This window comes from Tamandua tetradactyla, chromosome X (assembly GCF_023851605.1).
Source record: "Tamandua tetradactyla isolate mTamTet1 chromosome X, mTamTet1.pri, whole genome shotgun sequence".
Classification (NCBI taxonomy): Eukaryota; Metazoa; Chordata; class Mammalia; order Pilosa; family Myrmecophagidae; genus Tamandua; species Tamandua tetradactyla.
In genome coordinates, this window is record NC_135353.1 from 67,965,318 (window position 1) to 67,986,136 (window position 20,819).

Consider the following 20,819-nt stretch of genomic DNA (forward strand, 5'->3'; position numbering starts at 1 on the left):
AGCAACTGCTTGATAGATATGGTTTTTCCTTTTGGAGCAATGAAAAAGTTTTGGAGCTAAGTAGAGGTGGTGATTGTACAACATTGCCAATGTACTCAATGCCACTGAACTGTTCATTTTAAAATAGCTAATTTTAGGATTTTATGATGTGTGAACTTTACTTCAATAAAGAAGAAAAATCTTCCTAGCAGACCTGAAGATCCCAGATTAATTTGTAAACCATACATTGGCTAATAGGTGTTGTTTTTCTCTAGAGAAGTTCAGCCATCTAGATTTTGGAATAGTGAAGGTGACAGTCATATTGATCTAAGAATGGAGGTTTTCTGGGCAGGTTTAGTGATAATGAACTTAGAATTTGATACAGATCTCAGAAGGAAGAGCATACTACAAGGTTTCATCTGGTAGGAAAGGAAGCAAAATCACAAAGGGTTCACAAAGCTACTCACTTGGTTCAATTCAGATATAACTACATTTTAGGCTCCAAAGCAAAAGTTTCACGGGTGTTCCAATTACACATGTTTGGATTATAAAATGGAGATATCTTTGAGTTAACACACTTCGAGCCTTACCCCGAAAGAATAAATAGGATTTTTAACTAATATATAACATTGTACTAACGCCTTAGGACTTAGGACACTTTTAGAAAAAAAATAAAAGACAAAATAAGAGTTGAAAGAGCTATGTCCATGGCTTAATTTGAAGCTTTAATTCCATTTTTAATTACACATATTTTTGTGGTTACAGAGATAGCACATCCTAATTGTAGAAAATTTGAAATCCATAAAAAGAAACTAAAAACTACCTGTTACATCAACATCTAGAAAAAAATTAAACTATTCTTAACATATATATGTATACATAAATAGTTATCTTGTGTTGTATTTAAATGCATGAATTCTAGAGCAGAACTGGCTAGGTTCTCACCCCTAGAACAGCCATTTCAATGGCTTTGTGACTCTAGACAAATTAATGAACTCCTCTGCATTTTAGCTTCCTCTTCTGAAAATGGTGATAAAAATACTACTTACATTTCAATGAAATACATTATAAGGATGCAGTGAATTAATATATATAACACTTTGAACAATATCTGGAACCTAACAAGTGCACAATAAATGTTAGTTACCAATATGCACATATATAAGTGCTGCGAATTAGATTTTTTATCTTAGCCTTTGATTCAAACTTAGTGCCAAAACCACCCATTAAAAAGGATATTAAATAAGAACTAGAGAGTGGATGTCAGGGAAATGGAATTTCTCATTTTCTAGAAAGTTGAAGGCAGATATCTGTCCAAGGACATCTGAATACTTTCTTTCCCCAGATGAGGATGGGGTCTTGCTGATTTTGAATTTGGTTCATGAACAGAGAGATCTTTGTTACCTTAAGTGGAAGTACACAGATTATTAGTACAATTTTTTCCCCCAGAATTGTGACCTAGACTGTGAGTAGAAGAGACTAGTTGTGCAAAAGAAAATATCAGCTGTTTTCTTTGATCTGGCATGAATGTTTCCTGTACAGATAGTGTCACTGGCAGATGAAAATCTACTGGGAAATAGGGACTAGTGTAAACCCATGCTAAGATTTGCTGTATCTGCTCCCACCCTGTAAGGCCACATCATTTAAGTTATTTTGTCCTTGTGTAATTAAATCAGGAAATTAGTATGTGGCCTCTTTCCCACCAATCCATAACCCACCAGAAACACAGCAAGTAGTATCAGAGGTGGGATTTGAAACATTGCAATAACTATATACCCTATAGGATATATTCTATGTATGTTTGTAATATAAAAACTAAAAGTCCAAATAGCACTTATTATTTGGGGTGGTTGGCAGATGGAAAGTTGTATTTGGGGGTAAATAGAGTCCTTTAACATATACTGAATTATTTGTCCCAGTTTATCTGTTATCATATATATCTATATATATATATTTTGTATGCTGTATGATGGGGTTACATTTCATTCTTTTTCCATGTGAGTATCCTGTTATTGCAGCACCATTTGTTGAATTGCTTGTTTGTTTGTTTTGTTTATTTGCTAGTTTGTTTGTTTTAGGAAGTGCATAGGCCAGGAATCGAACCCAGGTCTCTCACATAGCAGGCAAGAATTCTACCACTGAACCACCCTTGCAACCTGTAATCATATATTTTTACACATATAAATTTGCAATGCTTATTTAAAATAATTGTTGTTCCCTTATTATTTCTTCATTTACTTTTTATTAGAAAGTGCTCCTTCTCCTGCCAAGATAAATCACTTACTGTAATTCTATTCTACTTATTATATGCTTTCCTATATCTTACATTTAACACTTCTGAAATTTGCAATAGCCTTTAACTACATTTTCCTTTAAATGATATATGGATAATAAGTATAATAAACTACTACCAAGCATTAAGTGTTTGAATATTGCATACTTAGATGAGAGGTTTACATGCATTCTATCATATGTGTTTTTATTATTCTCACGTAAATACAAACAATAATCAAAAGCACAGAAAAGAGATTTTTTAAAGAAAAAATTCCTACACTTATAACAAACATTTTGGTGAAAAATTTCCTATACATTTCCATATGTACATATGTACACATAGATATAGAGATACACATAAACATGAAGAAATGGAATTATGCTGTTTTATAACCTACCTTTTCCATTAAACATTATTTATGGGTATCTTTCTATATCAAAAAAGTAGGTCTATATTAGCTTTAATGTGTATACAGTAGTGAGCTAAATTGATACAGACTGATTTACCTAGTCAATCTCCTATTACTGCCATTCAGCTAATTTCCAAAGTTTTGCTACTATAAACAAACTTTAATGAACATCCTTATGCATACATCTTTTAGCACTTGCTTCTATTTTCTTAGAATAAAAAATTGCTTAATGAAATTGCTGTATCAAAGAGATTATGTACATTTTTTACACAGATTGCCAAACCAACTCTGGAAATGTTCCAATTTAAATAGTGCACAAGATCATCCAAATCACCACAGTCTGGCCAAACCTATGTTTTGTTAAGCTTCCCTAATCTGACAGGTGAAAACTATCAGTATTTATTTGCCAAGTGAGGTTGTCCATTGGCATTCTTTGGTGAATATTCTGTCTTTTCTCCAGGTTTCTATTAGGACATCTTTTTTTTTTTTTTTTTTTTACATGGGCAGGCACCGGGAATCGAACCCGGGTCCTCGGGCACAGCAGGCAAGCATTCTTGCCTGCTGAGCCACTGTGGCCCGCCCAGGATATCTATTTTTACATTGATTTGAAAAAGTATTTTTTATGTATTAAAATATACCTCTTTTTACATGTCACAGATATTTTTCCTAGTTTGTTATTTGTCTTTTAGCCTTATAGTATTTTTTTGCCATACAGATTTTTTAAGGTTAAATTTATTAATATTTTCCTTTAAGGCTTCAGTCTTCATTAAATGATTATAAATGCTTTCACCATTTCAAGACTATAAGATATTACAAATATAAATTAAGTTAATTGTAATAAAATAAATAAAATTTTAAATAATACAAAATATTTTCTAATATTCTAATATTTTCTAATATTTATAGTTAATTTGTTTACATTGAGCAGTTGATACAACTACCATTAAATTTCATAGCTAGTATAAATGTAGTTTCATTAATTTTCCCTACAAATGGCAAGCCCTGTTTTCCTAACTATATTTACTGAAAATCTCTGCTGTCCCCTTCACACACACCCATGGATTTGAAATGCCTCCTTTATCATATCTTAAAGTCTATAGTATTCTTGTGTTTATGTCTTTGGATACTGTCCTGTTTTTATTTATCTATTCTTACACAAGTGCCGCAGTATTTTAATTATTGCAGTTTACAGTACAATTTATATATGGTAGGACAAGTTTCTTATAATTCTTCTTCCGAATTTCATCTGGAATTTATTTTGGTGTTTGAGGTGATATAAATATATAATTTCCCTAAAAATAAAGCAGCATTGAGGAGTTTCCCATAATGTTACTCACTGATTTGTGTTTTGAGAGGGAAGGAAAGTGACAGCACCATAGCACTTGGAACTGTGGAATAACTCTACAGAAAAAAATACGAAAATGGTCACTTTGTGAACATGTTTCTATGTGGAAATAATTGTTGAGATCCACTGTTGTAAACTAGCATTGTCCAATAAAACCTTCTGCAGTGACAGGGATGTTCTATAGCAGCCCTGTCCAATAGACTAATAATCACTGCCGCATGTGGTTGTTCAGCCCTTGAAACATGGCTTGTGTGATGAAAAGCTGAAAAATTTATTTTATTTAGTTTTAATAAATTTAAATTACAATAACCACATATATCCTTGACAGTGGACTTCTAGAGCATACCTATTAAAAACCAGTGCCCCATTATACTGGTTCATAGCATTATTAGTGGATAAAAGATCTGACAGTTTCCTATTTAACTTGAAACTATCATTTAGATAAAGATTTTCAGTAAAATACTTAAGAGTAACCCTGAGGTCTCAAAGGCAACGCAATTAAACAAATATTTAATGGATGTCCCCTGTATGCTCACCAACCTGCAGAGTAAAAGAAAGAAAAGAGTCTGTGCTTCCAAAAAGTTTATACTTTAGTAAGGGAGATAAAGTGCTATATAAATAATTATAACAATTGTAGAACAAAGTAATTACCATAAAAGAGAAATCGACAATGTGTCAAAAGAGTTCCAAGAAGGGAGAAATTGTTGTGGTTATGGAGTGTGAGAGAGAAATTAGGAAGGGCGACATGGAACAGGTGGCACTTAAGCTGGTTCTTGAATTTGGTTGGTTTTCAACAGGCAGAGAAGTAAAGAAGAGGGGAAAAATTTCTAAGTGAAAGGAACGCCATAAGTAAATACACAAAGGATGGATAGCATAGATTATGTTGGACATTATAAGTAGTTCAGTCTAGCTAGATCATGCATGTGAGCAGGAAATAAGGCTGACTAGGTAGGCTGAGGCTACGTCTCAAAGGGTCTTGAATTTCCGGACAATGAATCTGGATTTGACTTTATAAACAGTGGGGAGAAAAAGTGACTATAGACTAGAGCCATCTGAGTTCAGGATTCCAGGATATTAATAGATCTATGGAATCTATAAAACAAAAGTTCCCAACTTACTCAAATTGCATTAATTTGGGGAAGTCACTTAAGTATTTGGATCCCTGGTTTGTAGCATATTCCTCACAAGATTATTGTGACCATTAAGCAAGATAAGGAAAGGGGAAAGGCATTTCACAAAGTGTGAAGCAGCACAATATAAATGTTAAAAATTCATTAAAACTATAGTAATCTATATGCTTCCGATAGTGTCACACACACAAGTAAGCCAGAAGAAAACAACTTATTCAGGCATTGCCACAGATTATAAAAAAGAAGTCTCTAAAACACAGTCATAATTATATAGTTTTTAAATTGCAGAATATCTCCAGGAAAACTGATGGGACACGATATAATATTTGGGTTCCTGGATATTTGAAAGAGGATAAAATCTCTGTGTTGGTTGTAACAAAGATTATCTAGTCCAAACTCCCAAATTTGATATTTGCACCCCCCCAAAAATGGTTGGTCATGCTATATACATACATACCTGCAATGGTGGAGAATTTGCTAGGGTTACAATATAACCAATTTCATTTGTAAGGCAACTTGAATTGTTAAAAATTCTTTCAGATTGAATAATAATCCATACCACTATGCATTTACTCAGTAGGTATCCTACACTTTTAAGCAAAGAGCTAAATGAGCTTCAGGAAGATTACTTCTAATATTCATGATACATCAAATAGAAGAGCAAAGGAAAGACAAAGAGAAGAGACTTTTATAACAGATGAGATCAAGAATCTTGACTGGGTGTTTGTTGTTCAAGATGAAGTGGAGAGGTTTGAGGGAACTGCCTGAAAATGTAGAGCTGTGTTCCAGTAGCCATGTTTCTTGAAGATGAGTGTATAATGATATAGCTTTCACAATGTGACTGTGTGATTGTGAAAACCTTGTGTCTGATGCTACTTTTATCTACCTTGTCAACAAAGGAGAACATATGGAATAAAAATAAATAATAGGGGGAACAAATGCTAAAATAAATTTAGTTTAAATGCTAGTGATCAATGACAGCGAGGGGTAAGGGGTATGGTATGCATAACTTTTTTTTCTCTGTTATCATTTTATTTCTTTTTCTGTTGTCTTTTTATTTCTTTTTCTAAATCGATGCAAATGTACTAAGAAATGATAAATATGCAACTATGTGATGATATTAAGAATTACTGATTGTATATGTAGAATGGAATGATATCTTAATGTTTTGTTTGTTAATTTTTTTTTAATTAATAAAAAAAGTTTAAAAAAAAAAAAGAATCTTGACTGGGTGTGAAAGCAGTAGAAATGTAAAGACGAAAATATATTCCAGGGAAACAACCCAGAGCATTTAATAGAAGATATGATGCATGAGGCACGAATGAATAAGTTACACAGAAGGGTCACAGATGACTGAGATTAAGAGTCCTGGGACTAGAAAATGCCCAGGCCACTAAAAGAAACAGATAAAACAAAAATTTATTTTGGGGTAACTATCAAATTCGTGTTTTAATATATTTTGCACGCCCACAGGATACCCAGATAGAGAAATAAAGACGACCAGGTAACAAAGGCATTTTGGAACTCAGGAGAGACGTCAAGGTACAGCTACATGAAAAAATGTGGAATTTAAGAAGGAAAATTTAAGAAAGAAAGCTAAAGCCAGATATCTTGGAGTAGAGAACAGGATGTGTCCAGGTAAGCTCGAGAAAAACTGGTCTACAAGGGACTAATGCCTCTGATCTCACTAGAGCTAGCTTAAAGTGAAACAGTCAGAGTTTGAACTTGTGGTGGCCTTGGCCAGATGGATCCATGCAGTACATCTTTGTTACATCAGACCTTACTCTCGCCAGGCAAGTTTTACTTTGGCAAATTCCTTGGCATGGAGAGCTCAATCGAAACTTAAGAGGCTTATTTTCAAGTCCTAGCTCAGGATAATTAAGGCATACATTGCACCATCAAACATATATCTGTCTGCATCAAGTTGGTTCTGATTAGTTTTCTAAATGTAGGCTCAAGGGATGGAGTTAAAGGGTGTGGCCTGCTAGAAACGAGCCCTGAAGAGCCTTGTTAGCCCACACCTGGAGGTCTGATTCCTTTTTACTTTTATATCTTAGTAATAAACAGTTCAAGCTTGGGGTTTTTTCATTTCTTCTACTTGGTCCCTGTGTCTTGTAGTTTATAGTACTTCTCAAATGAAAATGGCAGTGTGCATTCTTCTTTCTAATGGTCCTGGTTATGATCGGTACTACCACAGTTACAAAAATATCCAAGTACAAGGGAGAAAATATATTTTTCCCATTTAAAGGTGGGAACCTCCTGTCACAGAACCTATTCAGTCCATCACACTGCACACAGTGATGATTTCCTTTAGGCAACAGATGTGAAAACACAATTCTGTTCCACTTCATAATTCATCTCTTTTATAAGGTCAGGTCCAGTAGAGTATGTCTTCTTAAAGCTAAATAAAATTTCAATGGGTTTTGCACCTGTGGAGACATGTACCAGCTGCGTAATTTGGGCTATTCCCCACATAGCCACACCATCAGTTCACCCTGGCAAGCAGTATATGCTCGTATGGACTCTATTGCCAGTTATTGGCAAACAAGAAGCTTCTAACTCAATGGATGAACCATGCTGCAGGAAATGAATGAGTAAATGAAGACTCAGATTTAATTTTACCTGTAAAAGCCACAGTCCGGGGGCACTGTGACATCTTTCACTGCTGACCAGTGCCATTGTCCTCTGTATAGAGTAGTCCTACCTATTAGAGACCCACGAACTGAAAATGGCCAGATTGTTCAACTTAACTCCAAAATCAGAAAGGACAGGAGTAGCCGAACGATAAAATTTTGCTTAAATCCTCACTCAATCCCACTGCTCTGAAGGCTTCTTTTAACCTATGGGGAAGAAGCTGCCATGGCTGGTTGTGACCTAGGTGGCTATGAATGCTACTTACCCCTCCTTCTAATTATCTGGGGCTAGAGTGTGTGAGGCTGGGACCTTTGATACTGCAGCCTTTCACTCACATTTAAGCACTATTTAAATCATCTTCTCCCACTGCAGGAAATTGCAAGCTGTCTAGCCCAGGGAAGCCAGAAAATTGAAGCACTCACGTGGTAAGAGGAATGCTCAAAGCTGGGACCACAGCACTGCGCTGTCCCATAGTAGTGGGGTTGCTTGGAAGATGAGGGGAGTTGAAAGAATGGAAAGGATGACGGTAGGAACTTCCACAGAAGTCTTGGCTCAAAGATACCAGGGTATTTCACTCTCCCTAGGTACTAGGATATTTGCCTATTTCCCGTCTGGGGATTCCAGGATTAGGGAGAAGAACGCATACTTTGTGGCAAAAGGGGGCAGAAGCCAAAGTGCCAGTGATCCTGCTGGCAAAGAGCCCAGTGGCACAGCATCATATGGGCACCACTGCCCCCAATTCCTTTGGTACTGCCAGTGCCACCGAGGAAGGGGAGGGGTCCTAGATGGGAAGGGAAAGTGTGTAAAAGGGACTCCAAACCTATCCTGGACAATTAAGTCCTTTCCTTCCAGGGGCCCTGGAACCAAGTAATCCTTCCTGAGCAATACAATTTATGCTCAACTTGCATGACCTCTGGAACATTTCCCTTCTTCCCTCCCTCCTTCCTTCTTCCCTCCCTCCTTCCTTTCTTGGGATCTGACCATGGCTGTGCTGTATTTTTAATAACTTTTTTCGGATCTGACCATGGCTGGGCTGTATTTTTAAATATAAATATATTTTAATATATTTTTAATAACTGTGCTGTATTTTTACAATTTCGTCTCTCTGGTCAGGAAAAAAAAGAAAAGGATTTCTTCTCGGAAGTCTACACAAGCCGAGACTGAGTACTGGAGTGGGATGGGAGGCAGTTCCGGCTTCCGAAATTTGATGTCAAGATATTCTGAAACAGATTCTTTTTCCCAAAGAAACATGTGGTAAGCTCTATGTAGCTATCAGCTGAGTACTTTTCCAGCACTTAAGCACAGCCACAACTTTTGTGAGTGGCATATGCAGTATCTTAAATACTTGTTTACTCATGTCTCCCCCCAAAGGCCCTGGATGGTAGAGATAGAAAGGTGGGGTGGAGCTGCAGACAGCAAGATTAAACTATGGGACGGAGAATTATTATAACACACTTCCTTTGCAGCAGGACCCAGGTGTCTTTGACAAAGCATTTTACTTAAACGTCTGAGAGTGACAAAATCAAGCTGGATGCTCTAACCCGGACCCAACGGCAAGGCGACAACTCACGGGTGGCTGTCCCTCCTTTCCCTCTCTCAGGTTCCTTCCCAAGAAGACCGAAGTCAGCGCGGGCGATCCTCACCCCTGAGCAAGTGGACGGAGAGGGTCACTCAACCTGGGAAACATGCTCAAGGGCGAGATTATTTTGGGGACAGGAGAGGAACGTTTCAGGGTCCGCGCCAATTCCCTTTACTCTCACGGAAGGAGGGCGAAGATGATTCCGGATTACCAGCGCTCACTCCTCCCTGGTGCTCGTTGGGAATTCCCCGGCATCCTCAGGAGGGCATTGACAGGGATCCCCTCTGCTCCGCCAGGGAGCCGCCTTGAACCCTGTAACCGCAAGGGTTGCTCTCCTAGCCAGCAGAAACGTGGACAGAGTCGGGAAGAAGCGCCCAGGGGAATAATGCCTTTCAGGCTGCAGCGCCCGCTAGCTAGTCTAGATCACAAAGACCTGACCGTGGAAAGGCAAGGACCACACTGGATCACAGGCACCTGACCAGCAGCGCGCGCTCCTCCCAGGCGAGGAACCCCTGACCTTGAGAGCTCGGGTCCCAACTCCTAAAGTTTCTTGGAGAGTAGAGAAAACGAAACAGGCAAGAGTTTCCAGGCGCAAGAACCGTTGCCACAGGAGAGTGAGCTCCTGGGTGGCCGTGGCCTGCCTTCTCCCTACTGCCACCCGAGAGCCCAGAGCATTCTCTTGCTGGTCCTCGCCTGCTAACTCTCCTGGTCTGCGAGCGTGCATTACCTGAGTCTGGCAAGAACTGCAGGCGGCGTCCAGCAGAGCTCACGCGATCAGTCCACTGCGATATTACCCTGCGTACCAGCTCGGGATTCCCCGGCAACTGCTGAAGCTGCCTAAAGGCGAGCAGATCTGGAGGAAGCAAGGGGGAGACAGCGAAACAGCCCCGCCCGATTTCTTCACTCTTTGTCCTAGTCAAACAGGATGCCAGGAAACTTCTTCCGCCCGAAGAAGATTTCTGGAGTTAAGCTGAGCTTCTGTGGACTTTCGGGTTAGCTGGAGAGAGAGGCCAAGGGGGGTCCTAAATCACTCGGCCCCTTTTCTAGACTGGCAGATCGCCTGCCTCCCGCCTCTTCCTTCTGCGCGACTTAGCTTCGGAGCAGCGCGCTCCACACGCACCGTGCTCTTGGGTAAGTGGTTCAGCGTGTGGTCCTCGTGCTCTTCGTCAGGCACGCAAGCAGGAAAGGTTAGTGGACCAACCAGCTGCCTCTTGCCCTGGCGGCGGCGCCGTCGCAGGTGCGAACTCTGCCTGCCTACCTTCGTCCCCCTTTCTTACTGCTCCAGCCTCTCCCGGGAACCTGCTCCAGTCATGCCCACACGTCTCCCCTAGCTCTTAATAGGAAGCGGCACCGGGAAGTGCGCTCCAGACTCGCCTCACATCCTGCCACCGCTGCAGCAATCTCCAAAATATGCGTGGAGTGGGGGTGGGGAAGAGGAGGTAGTGGAAGTCACCAAGAGCTGCGTCTTCGTCGCTAATAGTTTAGTGCCTCCGGGCAGACTGATTGCACCAAGGAGGAGATGGGAATGAGAGAAAACCGCTCCTGCGCGTTATGGTAAGGGGCTGCCGCTGCCCCTCCCCTTCTTCACCTCCTTGGATTTGGGAACTCGGGGAAGGGAGGGGGAGTGGGAAAGACTGCCAATCCCGAGTACCCCATCCCCTGGTTCATTAAAAGAAAAAAGCGTTTTTCTCTCTTACCTTTCCCGGGAGAAGGAAAGCGCGTCCCGGCAGCGCCGTCTAGCGTCGGTACCAGAGTAGGAGGGCGTATATGCAGGGTTTGGGCTAGCTCTGAACTGAGTGCCGGCGTGCAGCCACAAAGTAAAGTTTTTCGGTTCTCCTGATTCCAAGTCCCAGCCACTAAGCAGGTTCTCCAGTTCAGCCGGGAGTTCACCCATTTGACTTCCCCCAGGCCGGAATGTACATGTTGCGTCTTTTTAGAGACTCAAAAGACCTAATTGTATTCTTAATGCGAGTTTGCTAGTACCAGAGAGAACTCTCCTTTTCCACTTTGCCAACTTAGAACTCTCTGAAGTCTCAGGGTAGTCCTTTAGCAGCCAGGAAGGGTCCTGGGACATCAGGGTAGATTCGGAGTCAGAATCCCGGCAGCGATTGCGGTGCCGAGTGCCCCAGGCTCGATAGCGAAGCTCCTAACCACCTACTCTCCACGGTCACGCAGCCCCGGAGCCCCTATGTTTAAGCCGGAAGGGGGAGGGGTACCTCGATCAAGGAACCGGCAGGATCTGGATTTCTTGGGAAGAAGAGTCCTGTTTCCGCACCCAGATATCTCCCGAAGCATTCCGCCAGCCTCCTGGGCACTGCGCTGATTAACACACTTAACAAGATTGCTTATTTAACGGGTCAGTTGAGCGCTGTGCTCCATCCAGCATTTGCTGCTGCGTGGAGCTCCTGTAAATGTGTCTTTCTCTGAGCTTCCTTCAGCTTTTCTCCTGAGGCTGTTCCATCGCTGTACCTTAGCCAGGAAGAACAAGGGAGAGACAGAAACAGGGACCAAAAGGGAGCAACTAAGAGCGCAGTGCGTGGAGCACAGCACAGACCCGCGCCTTCCCAGGCGGCTTCCTCTGCCGTGCGACCTACGTCCACTGTCCGCTCTTAATGTGAGACCTGAACCAGTGCAACATTAGCTCACGCTCTGTCCTTCACCTTTCCTACCAAGTTTATGCACCCTTTGTTCCTCGTTCACCATCCCACCCATCAGATGCGTGGGCAAGGGGAAATGGACTCCACTCTGCCTTGGAAAAATCCTTCTACACTTGGGAGTTAAGCCTGGAGATCCAGAGAGGTTGGGTGTGGAAAGAAAGGTCCCGTGGGCAAGAACTAGCACTAAGTTATTCTCCCCAGATTTTGTTGTTTATTTTAACTGGGTAAATGGGCTGTATTTTGAAACAGGGAAAATGTCCTGCAGTTTTTGCTTTTGTTTTGCTGGTGGCTCTCCATTTTCAGCAAAAGCACATTTTTTCCTGATTGGGGCCAGCTAGCAGACTCTCCCTCCCCCCTACTATAGAGCACAAGCAAGTTTCTTCCTGCACACTTGCCCTGCACAGCCCTCATCACCACTTCAGGTGGACGGAATGATTACATTAATGTTACTCGCAGGCAAGGCCACATACTTCCAACAAGTGGGGGACCGCAGCAACTTGAGGTGCCATCCGAGGTGGAAAAACACCAACCCCTCACGTCTCACCTTCCTAATGTTGCCTGGCACTTCTGGCAGGCCTTTAACATAAGGGCAACTGTCAGGCCCTGGGTCTTAGCTGAGACAGCAATTAAGTGATTCTGATATACTCCAAAGAGTGGCGTTGGCAGGGGGTGGGGGCAGGCCAGAGACTGTCATGGGTGGCTCAGACCTCTCATTTGCAGTAAGGTGTTAAGGAATTGCATTACGGTGTTAAGTCAGGGGAAATAGAGCTCCTTCAGTATCATAGCCTACAATATCCTTAAACCAGTCAAGTAGACAAGTACATTTAAAGCAAACCAAAATAAAATACAAAACCCTCTTCTTATGATAATTTCTCTTTTCAACATCTTTCTATGCCCAATTTGACCCAACTTCACGCCAACATCCAGTGCCTTTTCATATCCATGTTCTGAATCTCACACCCCATCAAAACCTACTCCCTTTTGTTCCTACAATTCTCTCAGTACTCTCTACTGATGACAATAATGTTTCATTCTGATCAAGCCCAAATTATGCTGGCTAATCTTACTCACCTAGGTAATATTATTCTTCATCAAAGAGTTAAGAAGATTTTCCAGAATTGGGAATTTAAGGCATCATGGCAGATCAGTACCATCCAGATTTTCTTTAGATGGGGAAGGGATATTTGGTACATCAAAGAGGACTACTTGGATTGGTTTATGGTTGAATGAAGTGATCACAGAGGAGTTGAAGTATGTAGGAATGGAGTACAAAAAGAAACAAGATATCAAGAAAGTGGGGAAGGACCAAGCGATCTCTTACAAATTATTTAGTGAGACCGTTGTTCCTAAAAGTATTCTTCCTGTATATTAGCAGCATTGGGGCACCAGTTGGGAGCTTGTTAAAAATGCACACTCTGGCCCCAGCCCAAACCCACTGAGCCACAATTTGCATTTCAGGAAGGTCCCCAGGTGATTTTGTATGCACATTAACATTTGAGAAGCTTTTTCTAGAAAATCTTGCAATTCTGACAGGTCCACAAAAGGAAAAGGAACAATGAAAGAGCTAATAATGAGATCTGGGTATCTTCATTATAATATAATTATAATATAAGCACCTAGGAACAAGAACAGAGTCATATTTGGGCTAATTAGACTCTAGCTATTCCACAACTACCCTGTTTATCAAATTATAATTAATTAAAAGGCCCTACACTTGGCCTTTTCACAAAACTGTCCTTGGTTATATGAAGAAATACACGTGAGTGTGGGCATGAGTTAACACAACTCTATCGCTATTGCTGAAGAAACAATTCAATCCCCATGTCCCACTCAGTTAGGGTCACTATGATCTTCTTCCCAATAATATAAAACAGAACTTTAGAGAATTCAGCATATAATGAGCACTCAATATATGCTCACTGCATATATCACAGCAAAGAGCTGATAACCATTTAGTGAGACCAAACAGTTGGGATAAGTATCTTTACAAACAATAAATTACAAAAAAGATGCTGAACTTCATTCTCATCATCCATGGCAAAATTTGAAATTGACTATTAGGATAGCAAGTGAGAAGTAAGGTACAGTTATGTCCCTACTACATGTCAGGTGCTTTACACTTGATTTTATTTCTTCCCGGTTTCTAGACCTGGCAGATGGACAGAATTACTGACTTAGCATCTTGTTAAAGATGCCCATGATCTATTACTTCAGAATCTCAAGGGATCCATATATCTCCTCAGGTGGGGAATACTTTTCTAAAGCAAAGTTCAAAACCCATGAACCATAAAGAAAAAGACAGATAAATTGTACTACATACAAATGAAGCAATTTCTGCAAAGAAAAAAAGAAACACCATAAGTGTATATAAATATGTGTATGTTTTTGTGTTTATATATTCATATATATACATAGACACTATATCTTAGCAATTGATTCATATTAGTAATTTCTGATAGACACCACCCCATTGCTCTCCAAAGGGGTTGCATTCATTTATACTCCATCTGTGAATGAGAGGGTCTGTTTCTCACATACTTGTCAACACTGTGTACTGTCAAATTTTTATTCTTTGCCATTATGGTTTGAGTTTGCATTTTTTCCCAATTTGGATATGTTCATTTGCATATTTATACATGTAGTACCTATAGTATCTATTCATATGCTTTACCTACTTTTCTATTGAGTTGATTTTTTTGTCTGATTGATTCTTGAGAGCCCTTTTATATTAAAGAAATTGTCACTTAGGAGAGGTGTTGCAGTTTTTCTTCCAGTTTGTAGTTTGTCTTTACACTTTACTCATGATGTTTCATTTTTCTTTGCAGAAATTTTTCATGTATATATATGATATTGGGGGGTGAAAACTAAAGAAACTGGCAATAGTAGTAGCTTTGTGGAAGGGAGATGATATTGGCAATGTGAGGTGAGAGACAGATTTATGTTTTATTATATATTATGTGGTACACTGGATATTTGTTCTCAGTTCTTCACACCTTACAGAATTGTACACTTATACTCTTTACCTTATGACATGTAGTACCTTCCCACTAGAGTAAAAAGAGCCTATTTTCTTACTCCCCTGGGGTGAGCCACATGACTTGATTTGACCAAAGGAATTGTAGCAGACATGATAGTAGCAGCATGGTCTTTTGTGCCTCTGCCATCCTCCAGTAGTCCTGGGTAACTCCTGTTCCAAGGACAATAGTGAGACATATAGAGCAGACCTGAATCCAATCTACAGCTTGGGGCCAAACTCAGGCAAGCCCAACTGAGAGTGGGCTTGCAGGTGTGGGAGCAAGAAAAATAAAGAAAAATAAATGTTTATTATAATTCTCCGATATTTGTGGCCTGGTTGTTTTGTTACAATGCACTATTGCAGCAACAGCAGCTGAGGAATGCAATTCCATTTAAACGTAGAAATATTTACTATGTACTATTATTTTTCATGTAAAAAGTATTTGTTTTGATTAAAAAAACAACCTAAAATACCCATGATTGGGTAATGGGTTGAATAATTATGATACATACATACAATGGAATACTATGCAGCTTTAAAAAGGAATGAGGAAAAACACTGTGAACTGATATGGAAATATGTCCAAGATATATTATTGAAAGAGAAGCACGGCTGCAGAACAGTACGTATAGGATGCTGCTTTTTTTTTTTGCAAAAAAAAGGTTAAGAAGGAGTAGAATAGCATATATTTGTATTTGCTTATAAGGATACATAAGAAATTAATTGTACTAGTTACCAGTGGAAGGAGGGCAATACTGGGCAGAGGTGGGAGAGGATCTCTCAGTAGGTACTTTTTAATATATTTTTTGCCTTTTTTTACTTTCAAACCACTTGAATGCATTACTTCTTCAAAAATATTTTAAATGAATACAATATACAATTTGTTCATTTTAAAATAAGCTCCTTGACAGCTAAAGACAAATACACAAGAAACTGGCAGTAGTGATTGTTTTCTGAAAGAGAGACAAGGGGATTTGGTAATGTGGGCTGGGATGCAAATTTAAGTTTCATTGTATACATTACATACTTCTAGTTTCCAATAATGAACCAGGTTTAAGAATCAGGGATTTTATCTTCACAACAGCATTGCAAGATAAGTCATTTTATCACTTTTTGGCAGTTGAGGAAACTAAGTTTTAAAATGGTTAAGCAATTTTCTCATGGTCTTGTCTGTCTTATTTCCAAGCCTACATTTCGTATGCTACAGCATGCTACCTCCTAACTGGAGTGTATGAAATCAATTTTTCAACTTAATGCCTCCCCCTTTTCCTACATTAATCTTACTCCTACTTCCCCAGAGCTAAAAATGAAAGAGACAAAAATGTGGTGGGAGGGGGGCAGAGAAAGAGGGGAGGTGGGGAGAGAAATTAATTTCTAGTAATGTACAAATATACTCCCACAGAAAACAGGGTTTGTTCCCTGCAAGATTTTGTTTTGCCTTAAAACACAGAACACAAGGTATGTGGTAACCTCTGTATTCGACTTCTAAGCCCTTCTTTCAATTCACTATGACCTTGGGCTAGCTAAGGATTGTAACCACACACAGAGCTCCCCCTGGTCCTAGCATCAAAATCCATGCCAAGTTTTCTCTGACTGAGTTTCATTGTTAAAATTTTCCACTATCAGAGAATGCAAGAGACTTGAGAGACTTTTTAGAAATTGAGTCCACTTCCTTTCCTTCCCAACAGGGCCACACAGGCCAGTAGCTGAACATAGATCACCATACTCAAGCTTGAAGAGAAAGAGGGGAAATGAGCCTTTTTTTTCAAGCAAACACTCCACCACTTCTTAGTTCCTCTCTTATCCTTCCATCCCCTCTCTGCTCTTTCTGAAGGAAGTTCCCTTTCTTCTTTGTTTTAAAACTAGTTGGGCTCTATTTAAATGAGATTTTTTAAAATAACAGCTTTATTGCGATATAATTCACGTAACATAAAATTCACAATTTCAAAGTGTTTAATTCAATGGATTTTAGTATACTGACAGAATTGTGAAAATATCACCACTATTCAATTTAGAATATTTTCCTCATCCAAGAAGAAATTCCATACCCATTGGCAGTCACTTTCCATTTCCCCCTGCCCCAGCCTTAACTACTAATCTACTTTCTGTCTCTATAGATCTGTCTGGTTCGGATGTTTCATATATATGGAATCATGCAATATCTGACCTTTTCTGACTGGCTTCTTTCACTTACCGTGCATTCAAGGTTCATCCCATTGTAGCATGCATCAGGACTTTTAAAAGCTGAATAATATTCATTCTGTGGATATGCCACACTTGTTTATCCATTAAGCAATTCATAGATATTTAGGTTGTTTCTACTTTTTTGAGATTATGAATAATGCTGCTATGACTATCCATGCACAAGTTTAGGTGTGGTCATAAGTTTGCATTTATTTTGGGGATATAGCTAGGAGTGGAATTACTGGGTCATATGGTAACTCTAAATTTAACATTTTGAGGAACCGCCAACTGTTTTTCAAAGCAACTACACCATTTTACGTTCACTCCAGCAAGGTAAGAGGGTTCCAATTTCTCCATGTACTCATCGACCTTTGTTCTGAGTTTTTAATTACAGCACTCCTGGTGAGTGTGAAGTAGTATCTCACTCTGGTTTTGTTTTGCATTTCCTGATGGCTATTGATGTTGAGCGTTTCTTCAAGTACTTATTAGATCTTTGTATATATTATTTGGAGAAATATCTATTCAGCTCCTTTGGCTATTTTAAGTAGGTAATTATGTTGTAGAGGTCCTTTATACATTCTATATAAAAGTCCCTTATCAGATAGATGATTTGCAAAATTTTTCCCTCATCCTGTATGTGTTTTTTCACTTTCTTTATGGAGTCTTTTGAAGCACAATTATGATGTCCAGTTTATCCACTTCTTTGTTGATCATGCTTTTGTTGCCATATCTAAGAAACCTCTGCCTAATGCAAGGCCACAAAGATTTTCACCTATGTATTCATCTAAGAGTTTTACTACTTTAGCTCCTACATAAAGATCTATATGGTGTGAGGTAGGTGTCCAACTTCATTCTTCTGCGTATGGATATCCAATCTTCTCAACACCATTTGTTGAAAATATTATGATTTTCCCCATTGAATTGTCTCAGCGCTCCTGTAAAAAAATCAACTCAACATAAATGTATGATATGGGTGCTCAATTATATTCCATTGATCTATATTGTGAATCCTTATGCCAATATCACACTGTCTTAATTATTGCACATTTGACTAAGTTTTGAAATTGGGAAATTTAAGTCCTCCAATTCTTTCTTTTACAAAATTGTTAGGAATATACTGGGTGCCTTGCATTTTTATATGAATTTGAGGCTCTGTGTGTGAATTTCTGCAAGAAAAACAGTAACAGGTATTTTGAATAGGAGCTGTGTTGAGTATGTAGATAAATTTGGGGACCAATGCCATCTCAACAATATTAAGTTTTCCAATCCATGAAAATAGAGTATTTCTCAGTTTATTTAGGTCTTCTTTAATTTCTTTCAGCAATGATTTTTACTTTCAGAGATTGATTTTGCATTTCTTTTGTTAAATTTATCCTTTAGTATATTATCCTTTTGGATACTATTGTAAATGGAAATGTTTTCTTAATTTCACTTTGGATTGTTGATTACTAGCCATGGAGATCAAATGGATTTGTGTTAATCTTGTATCCAGTAATCTTCCTAAACCTGTTTCTATTTTAAATATTTTTATTGACAAATCTTCACTAACATACAATCCATACATGGTGTATGCTCAATGGTTCACAACATCATCACATAGGTCTGTATTTGTCACCATGATCATTTTTTAGAACATTTGCATCACTCCAGAAAAAGAAATAAAAATTAAAAACTCATACATATAATACCCCTCATCCCTCCTTCTCATTGACCCCTAGTATTTCCATCTATCCAAATTATTTTCCCCTTACACTCACTATTGTTTATTTATTTTATCCATATTTTTTAATCATCTGTCCATACTCGGGATAAGAAGCATAAGACACAAGGTTTTCACAATCACACAGTCACATGTAAAAGCTCTGTCTTTATACAATAGTCTTCAAGTATCAAGGCTATTGGAGCCCAGTTAAAAGTTTGAGATACTTCAGTCACTCCAATACACCATAAACTAAAGAAGGGATATCTATATAATGCATAAGAATAACCTCCAAAATAACCTCTCCACTCTGTTTGAAATCTCTCAGCTACTGAAACTTTATTTAGTCTCAATTCTCTCTTCCCCCTTTTAGTCAAGAACATTTTCTCAATCCCTTGAGGCCAAGTCCCAGCTCATCCTGGGAGTTCTACCCCATGTGGCCAGGGAGATTTACAGCACTGGGACTCATGTCCCACATGGGGGAGGAGGGCAGAGAACTCACCTACCAAGTTGGCTTACAGAGAGAGGCCACATCTGAGGAACAAAAGAGGTTCTCTGGGAGAGACATTTAGGCCTAATTTTAAGTAGGCTTAGCCTATCCTTTGCAAGAATAAGTTTCATAGAGGCAAACCCCAAGATCGAGGGCTTGGCCTATTGATTTGGTTGTTCTCACTGCTTGCAAGCATATCAGAAATTCTCCAAATTGGGAAGTTGAATATTCCCTCCTTTCTCCCCAGTCCCCCAAAGGGACTTTGAAAATACACATCTTTATTCACTGCTCAAATTACTCTGGGATATATTGGGGCATCACACTAATCTGGACAAACCAGCAAAATCTCATGCCCTATTCAAGATTCCATGTACTTAGCCTGTTCAACTAAACTAACCATACAAGGTAAATTAGGAAATGAACTACCCAAAATATAAAATTTTTACCAAATAAACATCTGTCCCTTTGGTCTCACACAGAAATTGGTTTTAAAATATGGGTGATATCATTCTTTACCCTGTATTCTGATTTACCTGAGTCCTATCCAGATCAGCTTCATCCATATTTCTAGTCAAAGTCTGATCCCTTTTTCAACTTTTTAAACACTTCCTTGATGGGGTACTGCTAACTTGCATAGCTTCAGAGCTCTAATTTTGAGTCTCAAGTATCATATAAATAGCTGAATCAACCTATTTTTGTCCTTGGGTCTAAAATTGTCTCCTGTAGATAGCATATAGGTGGTGTCATGGTCAGGTTCACGTGTCAACTTGGCCAGTTGGTGTTGCCTGGTTGTCTGGTCAGGCAAGCGCTGCCTTGTCTGTTGCTAAGAGGACATTTCATGGACTTAAATAATGATCATGTGGGTGCATCCACAACTGATTGCATTTGTAATCAGCTAAGGACAGTATCATCTGCAATGAGTGACACTTAATCTAATCACTGGAAGGCTTTCATGGAGGATTCAGAAGAGACAGTCACTCTTCCTGCTTCATCCAGCCAGCTTCTCCTGAGAGTTCATTGAGGACCTTCATTGGAGCTGCCAGTTTTGTGGCCTGCCCTACAGATATTGGACCCTTACATCCTCACGGCTGCCCAGCCAGTCTCTCCTGAGAGTTCTTTACAGAACTTCATCAGAGCTGCTAGCTTGCAGCCTGCCCTACATGGTTATGTGAGACAATTTTATAAATTTCATATTTATGGATATCTTCTGCTGATTCTGCTTTTCTAGAGAACACTAGGTAATATAGCATTGGTACTGGGAGTGGTTCGTAAGAAACAGAATCTTAAAAATAGATTTTTATGATTGGTTCTCTACACTGACTGAATTCAAAGGCACTAAGGACTCTATTTCCTGTAATCAGAATGACATTGCCAATCCATGGGGTGAGCTGGAAAAAGAGATAGTCAAAATATCACCATTGG

The 20,819-nt window shown here is 39.3% G+C and overlaps 1 long non-coding RNA gene and 1 other non-coding gene across 2 annotated transcripts in view; both read right to left on the minus strand.

The window, feature by feature from the left end:
* Positions 1-20,819, minus strand: part of LOC143670532 (uncharacterized) — a 582,670-nt gene that overhangs the window by 108,888 nt on the left and 452,963 nt on the right. The gene's annotated exons all lie outside the window — the stretch shown is intronic.
* Positions 2,062-2,132, minus strand: TRNAS-GCU (transfer RNA serine (anticodon GCU)). Its single transcript has one exon. It is a non-coding gene; the product is annotated as a tRNA-Ser (tRNA).